This window comes from Molossus molossus, unplaced genomic scaffold (genome assembly GCF_014108415.1).
Source record: "Molossus molossus isolate mMolMol1 unplaced genomic scaffold, mMolMol1.p scaffold_m16_p_2, whole genome shotgun sequence".
Classification (NCBI taxonomy): domain Eukaryota; kingdom Metazoa; phylum Chordata; class Mammalia; order Chiroptera; family Molossidae; genus Molossus; species Molossus molossus.
This window is the reverse complement of record NW_023425355.1, coordinates 141,358,038-141,381,740: the sequence shown is the minus strand read 5'-3', so window position 1 is coordinate 141,381,740 and position 23,703 is coordinate 141,358,038. Positions and strand designations below refer to the sequence as shown.

At 41.5% G+C, this 23,703-nt stretch overlaps 1 protein-coding gene and 1 non-coding gene across 4 annotated transcripts in view; one reads left to right on the top strand and one right to left on the bottom strand.

Moving 5' to 3' along the window:
- Positions 1-10,999: 10,999 nt before the first annotated feature.
- LOC118636735 lies at positions 11,000-11,107 on the bottom strand. The gene has a single exon (XR_004960722.1). It is a non-coding gene; the product is annotated as a U6 spliceosomal RNA (small nuclear RNA).
- Positions 11,108-13,974: 2,867 nt separating this feature from the next.
- Positions 13,975-23,703, top strand: part of TLR8 (toll like receptor 8) — a 29,656-nt gene continuing 19,927 nt past the window's right edge. For 2 of the 3 annotated variants that reach the window (XR_004960651.1, XM_036271521.1), the window contains exons 1-2: positions 13,975-14,087; positions 21,545-21,611. The gene's annotated coding sequence lies outside the window, so the exon portion shown is untranslated. The remainder of the gene's footprint in view (positions 14,088-21,544; positions 21,612-23,703) is intronic. The other variant, XM_036271522.1, reaches the window with a different exon arrangement.

The window sequence follows — 23,703 nt, the reverse complement described above, 5'->3', positions numbered from 1 at the left end:
GTATACCCCACACCCAGTGTCCCCTATTGTTAGAATTTTATATTATTGAGATACATTTGTCACAACTAATGAACCAACTTAGCTACATTATTATTAGTTAAACTCCATGCTTTATTCAGTTTTCATCAGTTGACATGTCTCCTTAAGTTCCCATGAGATGTTCCAGTTACTCAGATTTTCCTTGATTTTGAGGACCCTGACAGTTTTGAAAAGAACTGGTCAGATATTTTGTATCTCCTCACCTGAGGACATTTTTCCATTTTTTGTTCAGGTAGAGTAGGAGGGAGGGGGGGGAGAGAGAGAGAGAGAGAGAGAGAGAGAGAGAGAGAGAGAGAGAGAGAGAAACATTGATGTGAAAGGGACACATCAAGCGGCTGCCACCCACAAGACCAACCAGGACCAGGGACAAACTGCAACCGAGGTACATGCCCTTTGCGGGAACCGAACCCAAGTCTCTCTGGACTGCAGGCTGACACTCTAACTGCTGAGTCAAACCAGCCAGGGCTGTAGTGTGCCTTTCAATTTGGGTTTTTCTGATGATTTTCTTATGAGACTGGAGTTATGGGTTTTGAGGAGGAAGACCACAGAGGTGAATTGGCATTCTCATCACATCCTATCAGAGGTACCTATTGTCAACAAAATTGTCTTTATATTTATCCATCAGTCTCTAAACATGGGTTTAAATTGATGTCTACAACTTCAACCTAGTGCCACATGGTTTATTCTAGCCACCCCCCGTATAAGCTCTATTTTTGACCAAGCCCTATTGTAGCTTTATAAATATTTTCTCTTTCCCCCAGTCTCTACCCACTGATAAGGATGGCTAGTGCTTAAAGCTTTACAAGCTATAAAAACATTTACATTTGACTGTAGGCGCAATGGAACAATCACACAGGATGGTCTTGCTTTATCAACCAGCTCATTCAACTGTGGCCCGTTTGTTCACATTGCCATTCACCATCCCCTCAACCTGACCTTGAAATCCTCCCAGTCTCTCAGCCAATTTTCACGCTCTTCTCTGAAGCACTTCCCTCCATGATACTCTGGGGCTCAGAGAAAGCCAGGGCAGCTGTTTCAGGCCTTTTTGCCTCAATGTTCTAATATAGGAGAGGGAACTATATATACTAACAGACCATAAAATATACCTTTTAAAGGTTAAAGTTAATCCCAACGTTTGTTTTTTTCCCCCTCTCTTTTTCCTCATACCAGCAATTTTCCACAGAAACAACAAACAGACAAGCTCAACCTCTAGAGACAATTGGGTCTCTTTCTTTTTTCGTGAGGAGAATCCACCACTCTGTCTGTGGAGTGGCTTTTCTTGCTGGTCCACTCTGCTCAGTAAACCTGATTTTCCACTTGAACCTCTTGTCTGGCTCGAGTCTTGAATTCTTTCCTGTGGAAGCCAAGAACTGTCTTGGCTCAGGGCTCTAGTCCCCACTAGGGACTCACCACTGCTCTAATGCCATGGCAGTGAGGAAAATTCTAGACACTGCCCCTTCTCACAGTTCCAGATGGAGTATGAAGAGGAGGTTTTTTCCACTCCGGATTTCTAAAACTTGTCTGAGGGTTCTGAGTTTCTTCTGCACCTCAAGTTACTGCGATCCAACCTAACTAGCATCTCTCTCTGACCGTCTCATCCTCTCCAGGCTGGATAGGTATAATCTTGTGCAAGGAAGGGAAATATGGCTGTATGTGTTGTTTCATATATTTCATACATTTAGAACTGGGGTACAGGTTTTGAAACTCCTTTATATCACTTCTGCTGAGCTCACCTCATGGAAGTGGGCTAGAAGTCAGGTAGGAGGATTCTCTGCGCGTATCGAGTGGGGGCACTCCCATTGCTAAATGCCTTCTCATGCTTCACTGTGTCATTAATTTCATTTGGTCTGGGGATATCTTTATTTTTTTAAAGGCAAAATCACATTATTTTATTTTAATTAATTAATTTATTTTTAACTCATGTTTATTTTTGAATGTATTACAGATCTCCCCCCCTTTTTCCCCTATTGACCCCCTCCTCCCCACTCCCACCCCCTCCTGCCTTCCCCACACTGTTGTCAGTGTCCATTGGTTATGCATATATGCATAGAAGTTCTTTGGTTTATCTCATCCTGCCCTCCCTCCTCCCTTCCCTTTAAGGTTCATCAGTCTAACAAACAATTTGTACTTCTTAATTTCTTCATCTTTTTCACCCATCCCCCTAACCCCCACCCATCTGGCAAGCAACAAAAAGTTCTTTGTATCTAGGAGTCTGTTTCTGTTCTGCTTGTTCATTTGCTTGTAGATTCAACTGTTGATAGATATGTATTAATTGCCATTTTATTGTTCATATTTTTTGGTTCTTCTCCTTCAAGAAGACCCTTCAACATTCCATATAACACTGGTTTGGTGGGATGAACTTCTTTAGCTTTTTCTTATCTGGGAAACTCTTGATATGTCCATCGATTCTAAATGATAGCTTTGCAGGATAGAGTAATCTTGGTTGTAGGTTGTTGCTTTTCATCACCTTGAATATTGCTAGCCACTTCTTTCTGGCTGTAAAATTTCTTTTGAGAAATCAGCTGACAGTCTTATGGGAGCTCCTTTGTAGGTAACAAACTGCTTTTCTCTTGCTGCTTTTAAGATTCTCTCTTTGTATTTAACCTTTGGCATTTTGATGATGATATGTCTTGGTGTGGACCTCTTGGGGTTCAACTTGTTTGGGACTCTCTATGCTTCCTAGACTTGTATGTTTGTTTCCTTCACCAAGTTAGGGAAGTTTACTGTCATTATTGTTTCAAATAGGTTTTCAATTTCTTGTTCTCTCTCTTCTTCTGGCACCCCTATGAGGAGACAAAGAAACATGTCCCAAATGAAAGAAAAGAACAAAACTCTAGGAAAAGTATTAAACAAAATGGAGATAAGCAATCAATCAAATGAGAGTTCAAAACACTGGTTATAAGGTTGCTCAAGGACCTTGGTGAGATCTTCAAGGAACTTAAGGAGACCTCCAAGGAACTTAGTGAGAACATCAACAACATAAAAAAAGGACCAGTCAGAAATGAAGCATGCACTCTCTGAAGTAAAGAATAATTTATAGGGAATCAATAGTAGAGTAGGTAAAGCTAAGAAGTAACCCATTGATTTGTAATATAAGGAAGCAAAAAACACCCGTCAGAACAGCAAAACAAAAAAAGAATCCAAAAAAATGAATAGAGTGTAAAGAGCCTCTGGAGCAACTTCTTTTTTTTCTTGTCTGATTTTAGGGAGAGCAGAAGGGAGATGGAAAGAGAGAAACATCAGTGAGAGAGAACACTGATGGGCCACCTCCTGCATGCCCCCACAGCCTAGGCATGTTCCCTGACTGAGAATCGAACTGGCAACCTCTTGGTGCATGGGTCAATGCTCATTCACTGAGTCACACCAGCTGGGCAGTCTGGGAACATCTTTCAACACCTCAATTGGCTTTGGTGACTGGAACAGATAAACTTGATGATTACAGTGCAATTTTAACAAAAGAGGTGGGAAATAAGAAAAAGGGGTTGATGGGAGCCACAAAGCCGACCCTCATCTTCTTCTCAAAATGCTGATCGAAAAAAGATGGTGGCGGCAGGACCATAGGGAGGGTGAGTGTGTGAGAAAGTGTGAGTGGATGCGAAGGTGGATGACCAAACACCTGCAGTGCAGAGACGAGGAGCAGAAATTTCCTGTGCTGTGGACGGGGAGCAGCCAGCTACCACAGTAAGTGGCTCTTTAGGGCACTTCTCCCTGCACTGTGGGGAGGTCCCACTATTTTGGAAGATCCCGTGTCTTCCCTGAGAGGAGGGAAGGGAGAAGCTAGGGCCCAGCAACATGAACCCACCAGTGCACTTGGCACCATCGGACCAGAGGACAGACCAATGCACAGTATTAGAGCTGCCAAGGTGTCGGTTGCAGAAGCCACAAACGGCCAGGAGCCCAGCACCATCCTCCATAGTAACATCCCAATCAAAGTCGAGATATAACCCCAGGAACAGAGGCTGGGGAGCAGACATCCATCCCCAGGCAACAGAAGCACAGTACAGCAGCTGAGACCCATCCCTGAAATCTACACCAAAGACTGAGCAGGAGTTGAGCCCCATGGGGCAGCAGTACTCCCCAGCCACCATCAGTGTGACCTGGGGCTCCAGAGAGGCCTGTGCTACCCATCAGCTCACAAGAGCAGTATTAAGCTGGGGCCTGAGAGGGAACGGTGCTATCCAGCTGCCTGTGGGACCTGCAGGGTGTGGGGGCATCAGAGAGGCCTGTGCATCCCAGCTACCCACAAGATAGGTGTGTAGTCAGGTCTCCAAAGAGACTATGCAATCCAGCTGCCCACAGTACGAGCAGGGAGCGCGGCTCCAACAGGCCTGAGCTATACAGCTACAGGTGGCACCAGCGACAAGCTGGGAACATAGCTCCAGAGGGGCCCATGTGATCCAGCAGCAGCACCTACCAGGACACACCAATAGCAGCACCCAGTAGTCAATACTCCAGGATCCACAGCAGGCAAGAGGTGACACAACAAAACAGTCTGAAAGGAACAGTAGCCTTATTTGATATACAGTGAGCTGCATACACATTCAAACATTCCTCAGCGGGTCTAGAGCTACCAGATGGCTAAAATGGGGAGACAAAGAAACAACACCCAAAGGAAAGAAAAAGAGGAATCACCAGAAAAGGAACTACAGGAAATGGAAGATAGCAACTTGTCAGATAAAGAATTCAAAGCAATGATTTTAAGGGTGCTCAAACAATTTGGTGAGAACTACAAGCAATTTAATAAGAATTATGAAGAGCTCACTGGGAACTACTTCAGCTTAAAAAAAGAGGTAGAAGCTATGCATAAAAATCAAGAGGAAGTAAAGAATGACATTGCTGTTATGAAAAATAGCTTAGAAGGGTTCAATTATAGATTAGAAGAAGCTGAAGACCGAACCAGTGACTTAGAAGACAAGGTAGAGAAAAACACTCAAATAGAGCGGCAAATGGGAAAAAAATTGTTTTTTAAAGCAGGAGGAAAGTTTAAGGGAACCATGGAACAATACAAAACATAACAACATTCGCACTATCGGGATACCAGAAAGAGATGAATCAGAGAAATGAATAGAGAACCTGTTTGAAGAAATAATGACAGAAAACTTCCCTAAACTGGTGAAGGAAAAAGTCACACAAGTCCAGGAAACACAGAGAGTCCCAAGCAAGATGAACTCCAGAAGACCCACAGCTAGACACATCATAATAAAAATGGCAAAGAAAGAATCTTCAAGGAAGCAAGAGAGAGACAGACAGAAAGTTACCTACAAGGGAGCAACCATTAGACTGTCAGCTGATTTCTCAATAGAAATGCTGCAGGCCAGAAGGGAGTGGCATGAAGTGTACAAAGTAATGCAAGGCAAGGGTCTGAATCCAAGACTACTCTATCCAGCAAGGCTATCATGCAAAATCGAAGGAGAAATAAAGAGCTTCACAGATAAAAAAAAAAAGCTAAAGGAATTTACCACCATCAAACTAGCACCTCAAGAAATGCTGAAGGGACTGTTGTAAGAAGAAGAAACAGGGGGGCGGGGGGGAACACAGGCATAAAATTAAAATGGCAACTAATAACTATCTATCAATAATTACCTTAAATGTAAATGGCTTAAATGCTCCAATCAAAAGACATAGGGTAGCTGATTGGATAAGAAAACAAGATATATATATATAATACAAGAGACCCACCTCACAACAAAAGACTCACACAGGATGAAAATGAAAGGATGGAAAAAAATTTTCCAAGCAAATGGAAATGAAAAAAAAAAGCTGTGTAGTAAATTCATATCTGACAAGACAGACTTCAAAACAAGGGCCATAATAAGAGACAGAGAAGGTCACTATATAATATTAAAAGGAGCACTCCAACAAGAGGATATAACCCTGGTAAACATATACACACCAAATACAGGAGCACTAAAATATATTTAAAAACTTTTGGAGGACTTCAAGGGAGAGACTGATAGCAATACAATCAGAGTGTTGAATTTAACACGCCACTGACACCACTGGATAGATTTTTCTAGACAAAAAATTAACAAGGACATAGAGTCCTTACAAGACGAACTAGATCAGTTGGACTTCATTGATATTTACAGAACATTTCACCACAAAGCTGCAGAATATACATTCTTCTCAAGTGCACATGGGTCATTCTCAAAGATAGACCACATGTTAGGACACAAAGCAAGTCTCTACAAATTCAAGAAAATTGAAATCATATCAAACATCTTCTCAGATCACAGTGGCATGAAACTAGAACTCAATTACAATAAAAACACACAAAAGTATTAAAACACTTGGAGGCTAAATAGCATGTTATTAAACAATGAATGGATTACTAACAAGATCAAAGAATAAATTAAAAACTTCCTGGAAACCAATGAAAATGAACACACAACAACACAAAATCTGTGGGACACAGCAAAAGCAGTCCTGAGAGGGAAGTTCATAGCACTATAGGCCGACCTCAAGAAACTAGAAAAGCCCTGGCTGGTTTGGCTCAGCGGTTAGAGCGTCGGCCTGCGGTCCGGAGAGACCCGGGTTCGGTTCCCGCTAAGGGCACGTACCTCGGTTGCAGTTTGTCCCCGGCCCTGGTTGGTCGTGCGGGTGGCAGCCACTCGATGTGTCCCTTCACATCGATGTTTCTCTCTCTCTCTCCCTTCCTCTCTCTCCCTCCCACTCTATCTGTACAAAGAATGGAAAAATGTCCTCGGGTGAGGATAAAAAAAAGAAACTAGAAAAATTCTTGACTTTTTAACCCTACAACTTAAAGAACTAGAAAGTAAAAGAAAAAAAAAGAAAAAAGAAAAATCTAGAGCTAGTGGAGGAATGAAATAGTAAAAGTCAGAGCAGAAATAAATGACATAGAGACTAAAACAAACAAACAAACAAAAAACAATTCAAAAGATCAATGAAACAAAAAGCTGGTTCTTTGAAAAAATAAACAAGATCAATGGACCTTTAGCCAGACTCACCAAGAAACAAAAAGAGAGAAACCAAATAAACAAAATCAGAAATAAAAGAGAAGTAACAACTGACACCACAGAAATACAAAGGATCATCAAAACATACTATGAACGATTGTACACCAACAAATTGGACAATCTAGGAGAAATGGACAAATCTCTAGAAACACACAGCTTCCCAAATCAGAACCAGGAAAAGATGGAAACCTTGAAGAAACCAATAACAACAAAGGAAATTGAAGATGTAATTAAGAAACTCCCAGCAAACAAAAGCCCAGGCCCAGATGGCTTCACAGGGGAGTTTTACTGAACATTCAGAGATCTAATACCCATTCTCCTCAAAGTAGTCCAAAAAATCCAAGAAGACAGAACCAAATAAAGACACCACAAAGAAAGAAAACTACAGGCCAATATCCCTGATGAACACAGATGCCAAAATCCTTAACAAAATATTAGCAAATCGGATCCAGCAATACATCAAAAAATTATTCATCATGACCAAATAGGTTTCATCCCAGGCATACAAGGATGGTACAATATTCGCAAATCAATAAATATGATACACCACATAAACAAAAGGAAAGATAAAAACCATATGATCATATCAATAGATGCTGAAAAAGCATTTGACAAAATCCAGCACCCATTTCTGATAAAAAACCCTCAACAATGTGGGAATAGAGGGACCATATCTCAACATAATAAAGACCATATATGAAAAACCTACAGCCAACATCATAATCAATGGGCAAAAACTAAAAGCATTCCCTTTAAGAATGGGAACAAGACAGGGATGCCCACTTTTGCCACTCTTATTTAACATAGTACTGGAAGTCTTAGCCACAGCAATTAGACATGAAGAAAAAATAAAGAGGATCCAAATTGGAAAGGAGGAAGTGAAACTGTCATTATTTGAAGATGACATATTGTACATAGAAAACCCTAAAAACTCCATCAAAAATCTACTAGATTTAATAAATAAATTTGGCAAAGTAGCAGGATACAAAATTAATGTCAAGAAATCAACGGCATTCTTATACACCAATAATGAAATCACAGAAAGAGAAACTAAAATACCAATCCCATTTACCATCGCAACAAAAAAGTTAAGATATCTAGGAATAAACTTAACCGAAGAAGTAAAGGACTTCTTCACAGAAAACTACAGGTCATTGAGAAAAGAAATTGAGGAAGATATAAAAAAATGGAAGCATATACCTTGTTCATGGATTGGAAGAATTAATATCATTAAAATGTCCATACTACCCAAAGCGATCTATAGATTCAATGCAATCCCCATCAAAATACCAATGACATACTTCACAGAACTAGAACAAACACTCCAAAAGTTTATATGGAACCAAAAAAGACCCGAAATAGCCACAGCAATCTTGAAAAAAAAAAAGTAGGAGGGATCACATTACCAGATTTCAGGTTATATTACAAAGCCACTGTAATCAAGACAGTCTGGTACTGGCACAAGAACAGGCAGATAGATCAATGGAACAGATTAGAGAACCCATAAATTGACCCAAGACAATATGCTCAATTAATATTTGACAAAGGTGGCAAGAACATACAGTGGAGTCAAGACAGTCTCTTCAATAAATGGTGTGAAAATTGGACAGCTACTTGCAAAAAAATGAAGCTAGAACACCAACTTACACCATACACGAGAATAAACTCAAAATGGATAAAAGACTTAAATGTAACTCGTGAATCCATAAATATTCTAGAAGAAAATGCAGGCAACAAAATCTCAGGCATCATACGCAGCAGAATTTTCACTGATACACCTAAGGCAAGAGAAACAAAGGAGAAAATGAACACATGGGACTACATCAAACTAAAAAGCTTCTGTACAGCAAAAGAAACAACCATCAAAACGGAAAGGGATCCCACTATAAGGGATACCATAATCACCAATGATGCATCAGACAAGGGGTTAATTTCCAAAATATATAGAGTGCTCATACAACTCAACAAAAGGAGGACAAAACACCCAGTTAAAAATTGGGCAGAGGACCTAAATAGACACCGCTCCAAACAAGACATACAAATGGCTAAGAGACATATGAAGAAATGCTCAACATCACTAATCATCAGAGAGATGCAAATTAAAACAACTATGAGGTATCACCTCACACCTGTCAGAATGGCCGCCATCAACAAATCATCAAACAACAAGTGTTGACGAGGGTGTGGAGAAAAGGGGACTCTAGTACACTACTGGTGGGAATGCAAACTGGTACAGCCTCTGTGGAAAATACTCTGGTGTTACCGCAAAAAGTTAAAAATTAAACTGCCATTTAACCCAGTGATCCCACTTCTAGGAATATACCCTAAGAAGCCTGAAACACCAATCAGAAAGAATATATGTCCCCACATGTTCATAGAAGCACTATTTACAATAGCTAAGATCTGGAAACAACCCAAGTGTCCATCAGTAGATGAGTGGATAAAAAGCTGTGGTACATGTACACAATGGAATACTATGCAGCTGTAAGAAAGAAAGATCTCTTATCCTTTGAGATGGTGTGGAAGGAACTGGAGAGTATTATGCTAAGCAAAACAAGATAAGCAGAGAAAGACAAATATCACATGATGTCACTTATTTATGGAATGTAATGAACTAAACAAACTGATGAACAAAACTGACCCAGAGACATGGAGGTGGGGTACAGACAGACAAGCCTCAGAGGAGGGGGTTTGGGCAAGAGATAAACCACAGAACTTATATGCATGTATGCATGACCAATGGACATAGACAACAAAGCTGGGGATGGGGCAGAGGGGAAGGGGAGGAGGATGTCAATGGGGGAAAAATGAGAAACATCTGTAACAAAAACAAATTAATAAATAAAAAAAATTTTTAAATGCTGATCGAATACTCCACACTGCTTGGGTTTTTACTTCAGGCATCTGTGAAGGGAGAAGTTGAGAGAATGTGAGAGTTCCTGTATTCTTTTTTACCCCCATTGCACTCTTGACCTTCAGCATCAGTTCCCTCGTCCATGAAATCAGGGGGTACTTCCACCTGTAGAGCACTAGGGTTTTTTTTTTTTTTTTTGTGGGGGGAGATGGTTTGTGTGTGGTATTTTGGCCAATTATTTGGGAGACATTGACTTGAGGAAACACAAGGATTGGTTGCAACTCATGCATAGACCCAGATTTGCAGATAATTGCTCTGCAACCTGGAACTGACTCAAAAAGGGAATTTGCAGAGGACTGCAGGGAACTTGCCTTGTCCCTGCATCTGTGCAGTCAGACATGCCATTGGGAGGAAATAGTCCCATTCATCATGATGAAATGAACTTTGGTTTAGCTGGGCTGCTATGTCCACTTGCCCAGGTTAGTTAGCCACAAGGCCAAGTGAGGCTCTAATTCATTCCTCCCTCCTCTTACCTAGCTCTGTGCTCTGATTTGAGGCTACTCAGCTCCCAGGAAGAGTGCCTTTGGCTGACTTCTTCATCCAGAGGACCACCATTTTTCCAGTGGGCACTGAGGTATTGTGAAGGCTAGCACTTTAAGCTTTTGTTTGAATTGAGAAATAATAGTAGAAATGGAGAAGAACCAGCTGCTGTTGGGAATGAGCATAATGGGGTAGGTGTGAGGCAGAGAGCATTCAGGAGACTGGGTGAAAGAATCCAGGAGTGAGGGAGGAAGGGAAATTGGGTAAGGAGGACCATGAGGTCAACAATACCTGCTACCTGTAGCTGTGCTGACCAGGGAAGGACAGCTTGCTGTCCCCTCAAGAGCTCTGTACCTCAATTTGAAACCAACATGGGCTCACATCAGATCTGGCCTTGTGCAAAGGAATTCTTTTGTGTATTTCTTCATCCAATTTTTTGTAATATTCACCTGAGGATATTTTTCCATTTATTTTCAGGCAGAGTGTGGGGGGGGGGGAGAGAGCGCAAAAGAGATGTGAGATAGACACATCGATTGGTTACCTTCCACACGATCCCGACCAGGGCCGGGATCTGAACCACAACCGAGGTAAAAATATGGAACACTTCACAAATTTGTATGCCATCCTTGTGCAGGGGCCATGCTAATCTTCTCTGTGTCGTTCCAATTTTTAGTATATGTGCTGCCGAAGCAAGCCCTCTTTATCCAATCTTCATCCAAATCCTTTGCTTTAAAAAATGTTTCTTTTACATGACTCCTTCCACTTGAGCCTTTTCTATATTTAATGTTGATTTTTTTTTTTTTATAAACAACTGATTCCCAGCACCTGGTACTGTCCTAGGTCTTGAAGCATCTCCAGGGCTCCGTGGTAGTTCCATTTGTGGCACTTGGCCGCAGCCTTGATGTGGAGAAGCCATCTGCTGCCCAGTGAGTTCTCTGGTGCTTATCAACACCACAGAAAGGGTTGTGGCCAGTGCCCTGAGAATGGTTTTCTTGGTCAGCTGTGGGTACAGCCAGTAGATGAGTGAATTCCACAACAACAAGAGTATCAATAACACTAGCTCTACTTATTGAGTGCTTACTCTGTGCCAGGGACTGTTTGAAGGCTTCCATATGTATGAACACATGTAACCGTCAAAACTACCGTAGAAGGATGACTGTGTTATTCTTCTCCCATTTGAGAGATGAGAAGCCTGCGGCTCAGAGAGGCTTAGCTGCTCCAGCTGGTGATTGTGTATCTGCCTTGTAGGCTTGCCTGGCAGGGGCGCTTAATGACACATCATCTTCATTTTGAAATAAAAATCTGTGTCAGAGTGGATGGCAAGGGGAAGAACAAGGAAGGAGATACCCAAGGTCACTGAGCGCCACTTTCTGGGCTCAGACAGAAGGCTGGATCCTCTGGCCACTTTCCTTGGGGGACCAAACTTCTGGTGTGCAGTGACTGTCCTGTCCTGGTATTGATTCCATTTCCATTTTCATCCTTTTTGGTTACTGGTTGTGTGGGAAAATCTAGGAAGGCTCATCTGATTAGAATCAGTAGCTCATTTCTTAAAAATGTATCTTTATTGTTGAAAGTATTACAGATGTACTCCCTTTAATTCCCCATTGACTCCCCTCCTCCTCATTCCTGCCCACCTGCCCCTCACCTTCCCCACACTGTTGTCTGTTTCTATTGGTTATATATATGCATATAAGTCCTTTGGTTAATCTCTTCCGACCCCCGACCCCCTTCAGTAACTCATTTTTATGAGTTTGCCAGGCATAGGCACTAGACTGTAAGTATAACCCTAGCATGTGCCATGCTTATGAGATCCCAGTTAACTGGTCTAAAATTAGGTGACACATTGTGTCCTGGAAGCCAGGGCATGTGTGTCTGGCTTTTCTAGAAAGGCTGACCAATGCTCCAGCCGAAAGGGGTCTTCCTCAGTACAGACTGGCAGTCATTTTTACTTCCTTTTCAAACTTTATGTCTGAGCAAATGTTTCAAGGGAAACCAAAAGCCTGGGTGGCTGACAGAGGAGGTCTTTGAGTTCCCTATCATAAAGGGTATGGGTGAGCCCACGAAGCTATCAGCTGTGTTTCCTGATGTCATGGCAACTCCTTCTCAAACTATGCAGCAGGCCCCAAGGGGCCTGAGGGACCTGTCATTAAAGGTCAATTTAGGAATGGCCACCCAAGCAGATGACTTCTGAAAGGCATTCCTTCATAGCAAGGTCTTCCAAAGTTTGTATGTTGTTGTAGACAGAGAGATTATGCAAGGAGGGAAACCAAAGGCCTTGGGGGGAGAAATAATAATTGTGTGTGTGTGTGTGTGTGTGTGTGTGTGTGTGTGTAACTAACTATGGAAATGTCATCCCCTACCCACCCTGTCCCCAATGTGATTTCCTCCAAATGAAGGAGTGTAAGGCAAGATGAAGCATATTCTATTCCATTCCAAATGATTCTTTTGGCCAAGGGTCAGCAAACGTTTTCTGTGAAGTAAATAGTTTAGGCTTTGCAGGTCAAGAGGCAAACTAAAATTGCACAATTATTTATTTACTTACTTAATTTTTTTATTGGTTTTTAGAGAGAGGAAGGGAGAGGGAGAGAGAGAGATAGAAACATCAATGAGAGAGAACATTGATTTCCTGCTTCTGCACACCCCACACTGCGGATCAGGCCCACAACCTGGGCATGTGACCTGACTGGGAATCGAACTGGCAACCTCTTGGTGCATGGGTCAACGCTCAACCAGTGAGTCACACCAGCTGGGCTGCACAATTATTTAATGATGAAATTAAAAATATAATAATCAAGTGCAGTTTTGTGTAATATAGGTCTAATAATGAGAAGAATGGAATTCTTTGATCATAATTTGCCTAGTTAGGGTTCTTTATCATCAGATCGATAGCCAATGTTCTCTGTAAACATTTGCTGACCTCTGCTCTTGGTGAAACCTCTGAGGCCCTTTCCCTGAGAGCTTACAATCCAATTTACTTATCAGGCCAAATCAGGAAATTCAATTTTCCTGCCTCAGGCGTACCCATTCACTCACTCATTCATTCCATGATGGTTATGAAGCTTATACTATGCACCAGGTGCTGTCTTGGAAAGGTGTGGAACAAAGATGAAGCAATGCAGATCTTATTTATATCTGTGAATTATGTAACAAAAGATGAGTTTGAGTAATCCTAAATTGAGTACAAATTTGTGCCAAACTCTAAAAAAAATTATAGAGTTTTCTGAGTAAAAGGAAAACTTTCCCCATGTCTGTCCCTCATTTTTCCCTAATCCTGTTCTCCAGAACTAATTGCTGTTAACATTTTGGTGAGAATCCTTGCAGGTACCCTGCCCCCTCCTATACATACACACAAACTTACAAAAATACAGCATGTATTTCTGGCCTGGGTAATATTTAAATCACTTTATAAATGACTTTTCTCCACCCAATTTCAGTTTTGAAATTTTAAAGCACAGTCAATAAGTGATTTGGCAACAATTAAGAAATCACAAGTTCCTTTCTTTCCATATAAACTTCTGCAAACCACATGCTAGGTTCCACTTAATGGTAAAGGGGCCACTTCAGGAAGTTAGTCAGTTTCTCTTCTTCCTGTGCACCTGATGCACAGAGGGCACCACTCTGCTGTGCTGCATGCAGGCTGTGGAATGAGAAATTAGAAGACCGACAACAGAAAAGCGGTAAGCTTCTCCTCTTTCTTTAACAAAGCTTTCCGCCCTGGCCGGTTTGGCTCAGTGGTTAGAGCGTCGGCCTGCGGTCTGGAGAGACCCAGGTTTGGTTCCCGCTAAGGGCACGTACTTCGGTTGCAGTTTGTCCCCGGCCCTGGTTGGTCGTGCGGGTGGCAGCCACTCGATGTGTCCCTTCACGTCGATGTTTCTCTCTCTCTCTTCCTCTCTCTCCCTCCCACTCTATCTGTACAAAAATTGGAAAAATGTCCTCGGGTGAGGATAAAAAAAAAAAAACAAAGCTTTCCAACAAAGTATGTGATTTCTGCCCTGGAAATATGGCTTGGTGGCCAAAGATGTGAACAGAGAAAATGATGAATGGGCAAATAAGTATTAAAAGGTTTAGTGTTGAAACAATTCTAAAAGTAGGCAACGTGGCCTGGTATGCAGAAAATTTTTAAAATCAAATGCACTGGTCTTATTATTTTGGACAGGAGAAGAAGCAAATCCCAACTTAAGAGTTGAACTGGAACATTGTTTTCTGGTCTTGCCACAAACAATATTCTCTTCTGGAACCAAAGGGTTGGAGTGAAGTGGGTAGAGGGGGTGTTTCTCCTCTGTTACTACTACAGAAAGGTCAAACTCTGTTCCCTCACATACACAAGTCTCTCGCTAGTGCCTGGGCAAAGCCTGACATGAATATACTTAATGTTTAATATTAATAGCTACTTTTCTTGTTCGGATAGTTTAAGGAACATGTTACTGTTTCTATAATTATATTCTCTAGTGTTTAGGTGTAGCAGGTGGTCAGTTTTGGTTACTGTCAAGAACTGCCAGATTGAAAAACAAACTATAATTTTAAAAAATATGTTTTCTAGAAAATGGAATAAGATCTAAGAACAATTGAAAAGTCTGATTCCAAGAGAAACTCATCCAAAATTTACCCTATTTTTTTCCATACCCATTTAGTGCTTATTAAAGATCTTGGAGTCATTTTTTCTTTAACCACCATTTAATGTATATTTCAGTTTTAAGTTAATTTTTGCATTCATTTAATACCATTATAGAACTTGAAAATAAATGAATTCTGTGCTAAAATTGTATAATGCTTTACAAAATGACTGCAATGGTTTATAAAGAATTGGGTCAACAGTCCCTAGACAGTGTTTCTTAATGGTTAGATCATCGGCCCACAAACCCAAGGGTCTCAGGTTTAATTCTTGATCAAGATCACGTACCTGGGTTGCAAGTTCCATCCTGCCCCCAGTTGGGGTGCATGAAGGAGGCAACCAATCGATGTGTGTCTCTCATATCAATGTCTCTCATATCAATGTCTCTCTCTCTCTCCCTCTCTCCCTCTCTCCCTTTCCCCCTCTATCTCCCTCACCCTCCCTTCCACTCTCTCTAAAAATCAATGGGAAAAATATCCTCGGGTGAGAATTAACAAACAAACACAAAAGAATTGGGCCAATATGGCCAATGACAAGTATGGAATGACAACTGAAGTTAATTTCTCTTTGATATTTGTAAACTGCCTTGAGTGTGTATTAGAATCACAGAGGGAGTTTTAGAAAGTTCTGCTACAAGGTTGAATCCTGGATCAATGAAATCAGAAACTTGGGGTGGGGAGCAGGGCATTGTAGTTTTCCAACTCCCCAGGGATCTCAATGTGCAGCCACAGTTGAGAACCACCGCCTGGAGCAGCATCCGAAGAGCTATTTTGATCCTTTCACTCAAGAGCACAGTCTTTTTTAGGCGGTAACAAGGCTTCAGGAAGACCTGAAGCTTATTCATGAGCCCCTGAATTTGACTTCAGAAAGCAAAATAAAAGTTCTGGATATGCCTTATCTGAAAAGCTGAGGCTGTGGATCAGGGTGAGGATAGTTGAAGCTCATTTATTCCTTCAATCATTGCTGCTCACCCTTTCATGTAATAACCATAGGGTTTAGGAGATAGAAGGCTGCCGCAGGGAAATGCCAGACTTATGGAGTATTGGGTGTGACTCACAGGGAAGGATGTCATTACCCGGGTTTAGTCTTTGAAACTCAGTTGGAGGTTTTTGTGTCTTACTATCGCCTCCAGAGTCTATTGAGGGAAATGCCATCCCAATGGAATGTATTTGAGTTCAACTGAATTATTAAGTGGACTTGAGGGATTTGATTTTGTTGTTGTTAATCCTCACCCAAGGATATTTTCCATTGTTTTTGTGTGTGTTTTTTTTTAGATAGAGTGGAAGGGGGGGCAGGAGAAACGTTGATGTGAGAGAAATACATCAATTGGTTGGTTGCTTCCAGCACAACCCCAACTTGGGCTGGGGTCAAACCTACAACCCAGGTATGTGCCCGTAACTGGAAATTAAACCCATGACCCTTCAGTATGAGGGCTGATGCTCTAACCACTGAGCAAAATCGGCCAAGGTGGGATTTGTTATTTTTAAACTGTTGTCCCCAATTGGTGATTATTCAGGCTTATAAGGACACAGTACATTTAAATATGCAACCCATGTTTCTGGATCAGGATGAGCGAGTCCAGGCTGTGTTAACTTTTCACATGGTTACAGAGGGCTGCTGGTTGGTACATACATCTAAAATCAGTACATTTCCAGTTGTTCTGTGGGGTTACAGAGTGCTCTGTGATAGAATGATCAGTGCAGAAAGGCAAGGTGGGTAATCCACCCTGGAATTTGAATTGTGAAGGTTCCACGTATGACTATGATGTCTCTGCTGGTAATCAAAACCAGATCAGCACTAACTAGCCTCTTGGTTCCAGCCCTACCAATTTGTTAACTACTCATGTACATGTAGGCTCAGTTTCAGCTCTGCCATCTACCATCCAAGTGACCTGGGGTAAATTAGTCTCTCTGAGCCTCAGGTTCCACATCTGTAAAATGGAGGCTTATGATAGCTCCCACCTCACTAATTTGGAGGAGGATTAAACAAGAAAATACATGACTTGCATTCAGCCCAGTGTTCCCTGCCATATTCCGGGAATTCAAATAGCATAATTTTTCATGTATATAAAATCAGGATCCATCTGTTCACTGATATATGCATTTAATGAGGTAGTGATTTCTTTCATCTTCCAAAGCTGTTAATGAGTCCATCAAATTTGGAGAAAATATGGTATCTATTATTGGATAAAATACAGTATTTATTATTAATTTTACATTTCAGCTGAGGTGACAAATCCTATCTGTGCAACCATTTCTTTATTATTTACTTTCATAATATATCAGTGGTCAACATAGTTAACTACAAATGAATCATCACCCATTAAAGATTAGGAATATTTCCAGTTTGGTAAAGATTCAGTTGTGGTTGAACCCCACATCATGCCCAAAAACCTAAGTAATTCAGTTGGGATTAATCACTTTATAATCAATGGATTCTCTTGACATTGTAGTGTTAGGGGGCATCAGCAGGACCCATACTGAGAAAGGGGTCCAGCTGGGGAGATGGGCAAATCACCTCTTGGTAAAGGAAGCCTTTGAAGAGAGAGAAGGAAGAACACATCATTGCAAAATCTCTGCTTGCAACCTGGGAAATAGATGTAAAAAGAGAAAAAGCCTTTTATTTGAGGAATGCAGCTTTAGGCATCTGGTAAACCACCTTTACCTTAGATTGTGTGGGGAAACCTGCAGGATTTATTTTCTTAAAAAAAAAAAAAAAAACTTATCTTTATTGTTGAATGCATTACAGATATTCCCCTTTTTCTCCTATTGAACTCCTCCTCCCTGCTACCACCACTCTCCTGCCTTCTCCACACTATTGTCTGGGTCCATTGGTTACACATATCTGTATATAAGTTCTTTGGTTTATCTCTTCTTGCCCTGCCCTCCCCTCTGAGGCTTGTCAGTCTAACAACCAATTTGTACTTCTTAATCCCTTCACCTTTTTCACCCATCCCCCTAACTCCCTCCCATCTGGCAACCATCAAATAGTTCTCTGTATCTATGAGTCTGTTTCTGTTCTGCTTATTTATTTGCTTGTCGATTCGATTGTTGATAGATATGTATTTATTGCCATTTTATTGTTCATATTTTGTATCTTTTTCCTCAAGAAGACCCTTCAACTTTTCATATAATACTGGTTTGGGCCCTGGCCAGTTTGGTTCAGCGTTTAGAGCGTTGGCCTGCGGTCCGGAGAGACCCGGGTTCGGTTCCCACTAAGGGCACGTACTTCGGTTGCAGTTTGTCCCTGGCCCTGGTTGGTCGTGCGGGTGGCAGCCACTCGATGTGTCCCTTCACATCCATGTTTCTCTCTCTCTCTCCCTTCCTCTCTCTCCCTCCCACTCTATCTGTACAAAAAATGGAAAAATATCCTCGGGTGAGGATAAAAAAATAAATAAATAAATAAAATACTGGTTTGGTGGTGATGAACTCCTTTAGCATTTTCTTGTCTGGGAAACTATATATCCATTGATTCTAAATGACAGCTTTGCAGGATAGAGTAGTCTTGGTTGTAGGTCCTTGCTTTCCATCACTTTGAATATTTCTTGCCACTCCCTTCTGGCCTGAAAAGTTTCTTTTGAGAAATCAGCTGACAATCTTATGGGAGCTCCTTTGTAGGTAATGGACTGCTTTTCTCTTGCTGCTTTTAAGATTCTCTCTTTGTTTTTAACCTTTTGCATTCTGATGATGATGCGTCTTGGTGTGGGCCTCTTAGGGTTCATCTTATTTGTGACTCTCTGTGCTTCCTGGACTTGTATGTCTGTTTCCTTCACCAAGTTAGGGAAGTTTTCTGTCATTATTTTTTCAAAAAGATTTTCAATTTCTTGTTCTCTTGCTTCTCCTCCTGACATCCTCATGATGCTAACGTTGGTATGCTTGAAGTTGTCCCAGAGGCTCCTTACACTATACTCATTTTTTTTTTTTATTCTTTTCTCTTTTTGCTGTTCTGATTGGATGTTTTTTGCTTCCTTACATTTCAAATCGATGGTTTCCTTCTTGGTTTTACCTACTCTACTATTGATTCCCTGTACATTATTCTTTATTTCAGTTAGTGCCTCCTTCATTTCTGACTGGCCCTTTTTTGTGTTCTTGAGGTCCTCACTAAGTTTATTAAGCATCCTTATAACCAGTGTTTTGAACTCTGCATCTGTTAGATTGCTTATCTCTGTTTCATTTAGTTCTTTACCTGGAGTTGTGTTCTGTTCTTTCATTTGGAACATGTTTCTTTGTCCCCTCATTTTGGATGCCTCCCTGTGTTTGTTTCTATGTATTAGATAGAGTTTCTATGTCTCAATAGCTAGCAACACCTGTGTTTGGCGGGGAGGGGAAGTTAAGTAGATTTTTGTGTGTGTGTGTGTGTGATTCATATGCTTTCTCTAAAGAAATTTGTCTTGATTTTTCTCTGGGTATTCTAAGGCAACTTCCAGTGGCAGGTCCAGAACACGCAGACATGGTCATCCTCATCAGGGTGTTCTATGCAGCGAGCTCACTGGCATGTCCAGACCAAGGGCTTTGTTTCGGCTGCTTGAACTTGTCTTGACAGTGGGTTCCATTGAACAACTCTTATTCACCTGCTCTCTGCTCTCACTGTTTTCTGTGTCTGCCATAGCAGAGTACCACAAACTTGGTGGCTAGAAACAACAGAAATGTATCCTCTCCTAATTCTAGAGGCCAGAAGTCCAAAATCTAGGTGTTATCAACAGGGTTGGTTCCTTCTCAGGGCTCTGAGAAAAAATCTCTCTCGTGCCTTTATCCTGGCTTCTGGTGGTGGCAGGCAATCCTTGGTGTCCCTTGACTTGTAACTGTATGGCTCCAATCTCTGTCTCTATCTTCATGTGGTCTTCTTTCCTGTTTGTCTCTGTCCAAATGTCCCTCTTCTTAGGAGGATATCAGTCAGTGGATTAGGGCCCCCACTAACCTTATTTCCAAATAAGGGAACATTCATATGTCCAGGGTTAAAACTACTCCAACTTATCTTCTTGAGGGGACACAGTTTATCCTGTAACACTTTCCTTTTTTCACCCTCTAATTCTGCCATTTCCACTCCATGCTAGCCCTTGACTTTACCAGTTCCCAATCTAATACTTAATTTACTTACCTCCTACTTATCTCAGGGGGCCTGGTCTGAACCCCATTATCCCATCATTAACAACCACAGCCAACTTCTCTTTAGGCACAGAAGGCACAGAGCCTAGGGCTCATGATGCCTTAAGCAAAGATTTTCATTTTTTTTAAATCAGCAAAATAATGAATATAATCCAGTCCAAATTATATTCATTTTTATACCAACAGGATTCTAAAATATATTTACTATTTTTTTAATGGAGGAAGGGGCCTATGGAGGCCATAACTTGGCCCCACTGACAACCACACCCTATTTCCTGATTTAACATATGCCATAGAAAATTCAGGAATTGCTAATGTGTCCCCAAAGAAGGAGATTTAAGTACAGATCTGCAATCCCTTATCTGAAACCTATGGGCCAGAATTCATATTTTAGCAAGATAGTATGTTACCTGTATGATACACTACAAAACACTTCCAGTGGGTCTGGGTCACGCACATGGCTGTTACTGCTGTGGGACCAGAATGCTCATGCTAAGTGGATAAATACAGATGCTAGTAGACTTGGGTCCATTCAGATCAGGTTTTGTTGCCAAATCCATTACAAAACAAACAAACAAACAAACAAAACAATAAGTTCTGGTGCTCAGATCGTTTGGGATTTCAGAAATGCAGAGAGGGAATTGAGAACCTGTGCAAGACAGGACCTGCATTAATAAAAGAAATCATACACCACTGTCCTGGCTGCCAGACGTCTGGTTCTACTAATTGCTGGATCTGGGTGAATTCCCAGATGACTGACGCTGGCTGTTATTTCCTACTGAAGAGAGAGGCACCAAATTGCTGATTAGGAGCTCTAACCTGAAGGACAGGCTAAGTGGGTGTGATCAGCTTTTGGCTAGGGTGTGCCAATGTCACGGGAGATCTTTTCTGTGGTGCTGGCCCAGAACTAGGGTTGGGAGACTGAGGCACTCACTTTGCATGCAAAATTTAACAGAGGGAGGGTGCCAAAAAGCTCAGTAATAAAGATTAATAATATTTTACTGTTATATTTTAAAAACTCAAACTGGCAAACTCGGACTGCAGGCTGGTTGCCTGTTTTAGGAAATTGAGTTTTATCCGAATCAGGCCAGGCAGGTGGAGCGGAGTCTTGCAAATGTAGGGTCCGAGTCTGTCCTTGTTTAAAGTGCTGATATTTTGTCCATCCAGGGTTTTAATTTTTTAAAGTCTTCATCTGGATGACTGAGTTTTGGGGTGTCCCCTTAAATTTTGTGCTCATGGCCCTGCTATTGGGCCTGTTTTCCCAGCGAGATCCTCCAATCTGTTGCCTGGGGTGCTGGAGTGGGTTGTTCATAAGCCCATGACTCTCAGAGTTCCCAGAGTCCAGGCAGGGAGGTGGTTGGGGTTCTGAGCTCCAGGTGCTGACTGTTCCTTAACCCTTGTGTTTTCTCTTTGGTAGTTCCTCAGGGTCTTCACTTGTGCCTGGAGGCCTGAACCTGAGGCTCTGGATTCGACCTTTTGAGATAGTAAGTCTCAGGGAGGGGAGCAGGAGGAATCTAACTTCTCCTGAAGACCCTCAACCCATCCATGTGCAGTCCCACCTAGCAGGCTGCCAGTCTTTTCCGTAATATGAACAGACTTTGCTCTGGTTGACCTTGAAGCTTCTCTGCTTGGTCACCTGCTGCTCAACCACCTGTACTTGTCATCTTCCTTGACTTCTTCTTTATTCCTTGTCTGCTATGGTCTCCTCTTATGCCTTCTCTGAACTTGTATGGATCCTAGTCCTTTACTGTCACTTTATGGGAACCTTCCACTGTCAGGCTCAAACAAGGGAAGTATCCTCTGTCCCTCCCTCCCTCCCTCAGCTCCCTCTCCCCTCCTTTCTCCTTCCCTTCCTCCCTTCCTCTCTCTCGGGTTCTCTGTTTCATTTCCATAGTTTCGCTTTCTATCTTATTTGCATAATTGCCCCTTTCCCCTCTATTTTATTTGTAGGGTTTCCAGTTCTCTATTTATTTATATATATTTTGCATGGTTGCCATTTCTCTAGTTAATTTGTACAGATGCCATTTCCTTTCTGCCAGGCTGGATGGTTACATCTTAATGACAGTCAGTTTCCCCTGGGACCCTTCTCACTTTGTCTGGGATCTGGTTTTCTCTGAAGTCGTTTTAGAGCCTCAACTTTTGGTAGTCACAGACATGGGTGTGGCTGAGAGGAAGAACTTGACTGGGGAGTCGCAGTTCTTGCTGGGGCCTTCGGCTCTGTGCTCTTTCTCCTCAGATCCAGGTGGATGAGATAAGATAGGGTTCACTCTGTGAATGGGGAGCCTTTGCGGTCCATTTGCCTTCCTGAGGCCCTGACATGGATGGAGAGGCCTGAATGGTCAGGGTTTTCTCCTCAACTTCTTTGATAGCTGCCTGTTCTCCATTTCCTATTTCTCCCACCCATGTACTTCTCTTCAAATTGAGGTTATTTGAAACTCGTCAACTCAAGTTCTTACCACAGGACTCTTTCCAGAGGGCAGAGTTAGGAGCCTCAAGCTATATCCCCTTCTTGAAAACAGTTCCTGAAATAAAGTATATTCTTCATAAATATTTTTGAATAAGTAAAAGAATAGAACTTTCTTATCATTTCTAATTGCTGCATAGTATTCCATTATATAACTAAAACATATATATATTTTTTAATCCTCACCCAAGGACACCTCTGCATTTATCTTCAGATAGAGTGGGAGGGAGAGAGGGAGGAAGAGAGAGAGAGAGAAACATTGATGTGAGAGAGACACACCGAGTGGCCGCCACCCACATGACCCCAACTGAGGCGGGGGACAAACCACAACCAAGGTACATGGCCTCAGCAAGAACCAAACCCGGGACTCTCCGGTCTGTGGGCCGACGCTCTAATCACTGAGCCAAACCGGCCAGGGCTAGAACATAATTTTTTAACCAGACAACTACTCATAGGCATTTAGATTATTTCTCATCTTTTGTTATTGCTAACAGCCCTGCATCGAACATCCTCGTACATAGTTATTTGTATATGTGAGGGTCTATCTTTAGGGTCTGCTTCTAGAATTGAAATTGCTGAGTCTGTTTCCAATTTTGATAAATATTACAGATTGCTCTCTATGTTAAAGGTAGCACTAACTGAGACTACTACCAGCAAGATACGAGAGCACCTTTTCTCTACATCCTCACCTACATAGCAGAATATCAGTGTAGCTTTTATGAGTAAAGCGGAGTATATTTTCCTACGTTTAAGAGATATTTATGTTTCCTTTTTGTGAACTGTGTATTAACATATTTTTGTCCATTTTTCTATTGGGTTGTCCTCTCACTTATACATAAAGAGTCTTTGCATATCAAAGATATTACACTCATATCTGTGATAGGAACTGCAGATATTTTCTCCTAACTTATTGTTTCACTTTCGGCATTGTTTATCATGTTTTTCATGAGGCAGAATTTTTATTTGTGTGTGGTTTAATTACTCGTTTTTTTTTTTCCTGCCTCTGCTCTATTATTTTTTTCATTGTTCTGGAGTACGTAGGCAATACAATTAGATCATAAAAAGAAATTAGACTGCGTAAAGAGTGATAAGGGGATCATTATTTGCAGATG